Genomic DNA, 7,101 nt, shown 5'->3' with positions numbered 1-7,101 from the left:
CTAGCTTGGAAAAGGAGGGAAGTCCAAACACTAGCAAAGATCTGTAACGAAGAGAAGAGTTTGAGAGTGAGATGTTTGCCAAGTACAAGTAGAATGGAAACTGAAAGGGCAACTTAGGGTCCTGAAGCCTCTAAGTGGGCTGATCTTAGGCCCACTAAAAGGCCAAGCCCTAAAACTTAAGGCAGTAAGAAAAAAGAGGCTTTACAATATGCGTCCCTGAAATGAATTTAAAGATTCATGAATTTTTAAAATAAATAAATAATTACTTCTTTTAATGTGTGTCATTAGATGGATTTTACCCATCATTAACTTTTTTTCAACATAATTTTATATATTTATTATTAAAGAATAACTTATATGTAGAAAGCATTAATTATTTTGTTTCAATACAATTTTTCTTATTCTTAATTTTATCCTTTTATAATTGTTAATTACTTTATCGTTTAAACTAGCCGTGTAAACTTTAATAATATAGTCATTTAGAATAGCGTATGTCCATACACTAATTAAAGGAGTCTATACACAAACACTAGACAAGTATGTCTATATATTGATTAGACAGGTCTAACAATATATACTAGACAACATAGATTAAATGTAAGACCATGAAATATTATAATAATTAGGAAATATATATTCAAGGTGGTTTATTATTATTTTTTGAAATATTTATAGTTTATTAATTATTTAAAAAATTTATTTTATTTAAAAGACATATAAAGTGGTTACTATAATATAAGTTTCCTGAAATATATATAAAGTAGTTATCATAATATAAAATAGGTATATATATATATATATATATATATATATATATATATATATGGGTTATTTCTTAAACAGATTCAAGGTGGTTTATTATTATTTTTTTAAATATTTATAGTTTATTAATTATTTAAGAGATTTATTTTATTTAAAAGACATATAAAGTGGTTACTATAATATAAGTTTCTTGAAATATATATAAAGTAGTTATCATAATATAAAATAGGTATATATATATATATATATATATATATATATATATATATATATATATATATATATATATATATATATATATATATATATATATATATATATATGAGGGTTATTTCTTAAACAAATTCATTGTAAATTATAAGATTTATTATGTGTGTGAATTACTTTTTCTAGCTCGGCAATAGAAAGTCATTATAACTAAAAAGAATGACAGTAAACTAGTTGGCATTCTTCATGAATTTGGAACCGTAGAGATTGTCATCCTATGCCATGGTCTTCGATCCACCAAGGTGAATTTTCCCTTTTAATAAATTGTGAGCTCAGTTTTTTTATTATGTAAATGCTATTAAAAATTAATGACATCTAATTTCATTATACATACATATTAAATATGTTGATTAATTTATTTTCAATGTTTAAACATTTTTCTATGTCCAAGAAGATAATATCATGATAAATCTTGCTTCTGCTCTAGAGAATGTAAGAGTCAGTTCTTTCTGCTTTGACTTTAGTGGAAAAGGGTAGATATCTTATATTATAGGACAAATTGTGAACCTATTTGTTTTTGTATTCAAATTATGTAACCAACTTCACTTTTTTGTGTGAATATCAATGTTACTAGATTCAAAACTATTCTAAAAGTGCAAATGCAAGATGTTCAAAGGTTTTACTTATTTTATGCAATTGTTAGCATACATTAGTAACCAATTTGAAGCATATGATATGATTTTCTCTTTAAGAAAACAATTATTGGATGTTTATATATTCACATATGCATTAGTATAGTGTATTTGGTGAAAGAAAAACAAATGGATGATTAAACATTATTATTGATTCATTTGCATGTTTTGTCATGCAACTATGAATGAGATGCATAGATGGCTAATTGCATTGATGGAAGGGGCTAGTGTAAGACCTAGTAAATTCATACAATTAATAATTAATAAAGTATAAGAAATGATGGATTGAGAATACTCTAAGGGAGTTCCTTGATAAACCCTAAACAAGAAATAATGTTAACTTAAGTGGTTTAGAGCACTTGATTATGTTGAGAGGACTTGGGTTCAAGTCCTATGTATGTCATTAGTATGTTTATATAATTTTGTTTTGTTTTGCAAATATATTGTCAATGCGGAAGCATGATTTAAGCTCGTACGAATGGGTGAATTGACATGAATAATGTGATGGTTTGTTGGTTTGTATGTGTTTGATGGGTTGGAAGGATTTGGGTTTGAATCTTGGCTAAAGAAAGTAGACCTTTTATATTTTTATTTTGTTAAGTGATGGAAAAAAATCTAGAAACTGTAAAAATTCCCTAAGAAACCAGAGAGGAGTCAGTTTGAGTGCAGTAATCAAAAGTAATGACCATTAAACTCTAAATTTAAATTAATTTCATTTTTTATTTATTTTGGGCTGAATTGGTGAGAGGGAAAAGAGTGAGTGAGAAAGCATAGAGTTTTAGTGTGTGGCAGCAAGGGAAGGTAGGGAGAAACGAAAATTTCAATTTGGAGCGAGAGAGGGGGGGTACTGGAAAAGGAGTTTTCAAGTGGGAGCAAATGTTGAAGCTTTGGGGACGAGAAGAGATCTTTGGGAAGGACTAGGAGCAAGGAAACTGGGTAAGAGGAGTTGTCCATGCTTGTTTCATCGTGTTTGTATTATTTTGGAATGATTCCATGGCTTGAATGTTGAGTTCCCTTCCATTTCACGTAAACTTTCGTAAATTTTGGGTGTCTGCCTAGAAACTGCCTGGCGACTAAGAATGCTCCGCTAGGCGACACAACCATTTCTGATGATTTTTGGGTTCTGTGATGAACTGCCTGGCAACAATCAAGAACCGCCAGGCGACGCGCATTGGAACTGCATAATTTGATGCGTTTTTTATGCTTTTGTGATATGTTTGGACTGCTGAAATTATATAATATTGATAATAGGTTCCTTGGCGTGGTTTGATGATGATGAACTTGTGGGTGGGAATGTGATAAATATGGAGTTGTGTACAAATGTATGATTTCTATGGGCTATGTGCGATTGGTAATTGTGATGTACGTGAATCGGCCATATGTTAATAAGAAGCCTTAATCAGATTGTATAAAGTGATCAGTGCGTGCTAAATGTGTGAATGCATTTGGTTGAATCGGTGATGGAATGTTGATTCAGGAATTAAGGATATTAGATTTATTTCTGTGGGTGTGAGGAAAACTAGAGGTTTTCAGGTACTTGACGCACCGCCCGACGGTATACGCTATGCCGCAAGGTGATACTGAGCTGCCAGTAGTGGGTTGGCGTGCTCAGTGGGAAATAAAGTGAAATTTATAGGTGTTGTGAATGACTGATAGTATAGGAACTGAGGGTGATTGTATGATGTAAGAATTATAAAATGGGTTGTGTTGATTTTTGAACCATATTTAAGGAATCATGAGGAAGCTTGAAATGAGTATCATAGTAGGATAAAATTGTATGGGTACTTGTGTGTCTAGATTGCTGGTATGAGATTTGTGCCTAGTTGGGTGTTGGTTATTTAACTGTTTAAAAGTGACATATTAGTGTTGAAGCAGAATGTGTGTGGATTGATGTTGAGTGTCCTTAATAAACTGCATGTTGGGATTTTGTGATATGAAAGTAGTGTTCCTGTAAAGAGGTGAGGTAATGGTATTACTGGAATATTGGTTGTTAGTGTCACCTGTATGAGCAGGGGATTGATCCTTGTATGCTTAAACTCCAAATGTAAATACACGAGTACTTGCTTTGGTTGATGTTTTATGATTTGATGATTTGATGATTGTAGAATTGTGAATACTTGAAATTGGTGATCTGGGTGTAAGACTGAATGATTGGATGTGTTTGGAAATCCTTGGAAGTGCCTAAACTAGTAGAAGATTTTTTTTACTGGTGTGGCGCCTGGCGGTAGGAGAAGCTCCGCCACGCGATGAGCCACGAATAGGGGAATTACTGGGAGAGTGGCGCCTGACGGCAGAGGCACACCGCCAAGCGGTCTGGAGCCTGTTCGCCTAGCGGCACTTAGGAAGCACCAGGCAATAGCGCAGGGGCAGGGGTCCTTTGCAGATGGATTTGCATGGACGATCTTAATGGCTTGGTCAGGGGTGTGCTGGAGTAGTTACGAGCGGGGAGGTTCGTAACGGAGATTTGAGATGCGTGTTTGATGCGGGCGGGGAGGTCTGTATCTGTTGTACTCTTGTGTGGGGATACGAGCGGGGAGGTTCATATGTTCCGTGCTCACACTTGATGCTGCTATGAGCGGAGAGGTTCATAGTAGGTGTTCACGCATGTTGGACTACGAGCGGGTAGGTTCGTAGAGTTGGACTATGGGCGGGGAGGTCCGTAGAGTTGGACCACGAGCAGATAGGTTCGTGGGAGCATGATAATCCCTAAGGACCAAGGTTGTGAATGGATCTTTCTCATATAGGTTATGAGATTGGGGTGTAATGTTATAAAGAAGTCAATAAACTAAAATTGGCTAAGATAGATTGGGTGAGGGTTAATTCTTATTATTTTATTGATTGTATTATTTTTCTTTCTCAGCTTGCCCTTTTTGTTTGTGTTTGGCGATGATCGCGTGACTTGTCACGCGGAGCAGATGTGAATCCAAGTGAGAACGTTGATGCATAGTGACAGAGCAGGGAGACGATGGGGAATTTTTCTCTATATTTTATTTTCATGCATTTTGTAATAAATTTTATGATGTTTTTTCTCTATTATGAACATGTAATAAAGATGGAGTAGTGTGATTGAACTACCGCGAGATAAGTTTTAAATTTTCCCGCGCTTTGGGAACTTTATACAATGTTTTAATTTTGAAAGAAATTTTATGATATATGCTTTATCTAGTAGTATCCACCTAGGGTGTTACAGCTAGCAACTTTCTCTTTTGTGGTGTGAATAAAGATGTTTCATTTGTATATACAATGTCATTCTTATGTTTTTATAATTTTCTTACTTTGTATTTTCTTTTTATTTTTGGCATTAGAAGATGAAAGATTTAATAAACTTAATTGCTTATTCATTTTCTGTTCACTTAAGTGCTATTTCTTTTTAGTGTTATTTGTTGCCTTTTGTGTCTGAGTAGTTTGATTTTCTAAACCATCTCACATCCTGGGAAATTATCTTGCTAGGCCAATTCTTTGTGACGAGTGGCATATCACAAGTGATTAGATTTGACTCTCCTTATCTCAAGCAAAGTCAGCTACAACATTGGAGATATATGATAAGAGGTTTCTCCTTGCAACTTGTTAGTTACATTTATAATAAAATTTTCATCATCACATATATTTATTCATATGCCTCTTTAAAGATGTAATGATAATATATTTTCTTAATGAGAACTCAATAGACATTATAGTGGAAAGTGTTTTAGATCTCAAGTATGACCCAAAATTTGTTTGGGGTTATGTTGAGGTGTGATAAATATTTTTATTGTTCATTTCTTTAGCTTATTTTCTCAATAATTTCACTAATAAACTCATAAGTATTTGCTTCAACATTATTTATTACATGTTGCAGGTTAACTTTGAGTGGGGTCCTGTGTTAGATAAAGCTAGTTTCATGGTTAGTGTGATTAAAGGAATAACTGGAAAGACACGATTGAAGGTATTTTACAAATAAGATTGTGGGTAAAGTTATTGCAACTTCCTTGATGATATCTGATAGTTTTTATGCAGGTGTTGGCAATATTGCATTGAATATGTGAATCAAGACCAGTCAAACACTTTGTAAGACCCGAGAAAATTAAATAGTTAATTAAATAATTATTTAATAATTGTGGGTTATAGAAGCATTTAAGGTATTTAATGCGGATAGGTATGATGTGGAAAAGTACTAGCTCAAGTGGTTGAGAGACTTTGATTGTGTGTGAGGACTTGGGTTCGAGTCCTATGTATGCCATTTGTATGTTATTTAATTTATCAATTTTTATGTTATATATTTGAATGCATGATGTGATCACATAACCTTAGAATTGAAGGAATTAACAAAATTGTAAATTGGTTGTGTACTTGCTTTGTGATTGAAGGATTGTGAGTTCAAACCTTGTTGAGAACTAGTCAATTTTCTTTTTGCCAAATTTTTTGTTGGCATGAATATGAAGGGCTTAGGAACCCTAGTAGCTAATAGAGAGGTAATCCAGAGGGTTGGAAACATCATATTAAGAGACTTAATTAACCATTAACCCTTTCTTTTATTAATTTTCGTTTGGTGGAGAAAAAGGTAATTAGAGAGGTAGTAACTCGGGAAAGAGAGAGAATTAGCAAGAGGAGAGGTATTAGGATTGGAGTGTGAACATTGGGCAGAGAAGGTTTGGTGTTTGGCGTACTGCGGAGAGGAGTTGGAGGGGGAAAAACAGTGTTACAGGTGCAAACAAGAGAGGATGAGGTTTTGCTTCGAGGCACACTCACCAATTCGAGTTTGAGAGCGGGAAATCCAGGTAAGGGGAGTTGTTTTTAACTCTGTTGATTCGTGTTTATTGTCATGTGTTGATATGAATCAAATTGTGTGCATTTTCCTATTGAATTGTGATGTTATCGTGAAAATTCTAGGAATCTGCCCAGAAATCGCTTGGCGGGCATGCATGTGCTGCCAGGTGGCACATCAATATCCATTGTGTTTCTGGGTTCGCTCTTGAACTGCATGGCGGTGAGGCTGAACCGCCGGGCAATATATGGTGTTAGGGCACTGTTTCATTGTATTTCTGGGTAAATTGAGATATATCGAGTCCCAAGGTAATTCTGTGTTGGTGTGATTGCGAAATTCATTGTTTTCCTTGGCTTTGTGGTGCCTGTAAATTATACTGTGAGGGTATAATCGAGTGAATTACGTTTAAACCTAGGAGTTCCATTAATAATCTAGTTTAGGGTACGAGGATAGGAGTGAAGGGTTCATATGAGGAGGTTTCATAGAAATTGGGATTTGAAGCTAATAAAAACAGGGAAAACGAAATGGTAATGGGTCGTTGGATATTTTTATGATTTGAACCTGGATTGAATTGATGGAGAGTTGGAGAATTCGTGAGTGCAGCAGAGAGAGATGGAACCAGATTCTGATACGCCGCCTAGCGGTTTATGACCTGCCGTTAGGCGACGACTGGAGCAGTGGCACAGTCTGTGAGTG

This window comes from Vigna unguiculata, chromosome 9 (genome assembly GCF_004118075.2).
Source record: "Vigna unguiculata cultivar IT97K-499-35 chromosome 9, ASM411807v1, whole genome shotgun sequence".
Classification (NCBI taxonomy): domain Eukaryota; kingdom Viridiplantae; phylum Streptophyta; class Magnoliopsida; order Fabales; family Fabaceae; genus Vigna; species Vigna unguiculata.
Note: the sequence above shows the minus strand (reverse complement) of the source record.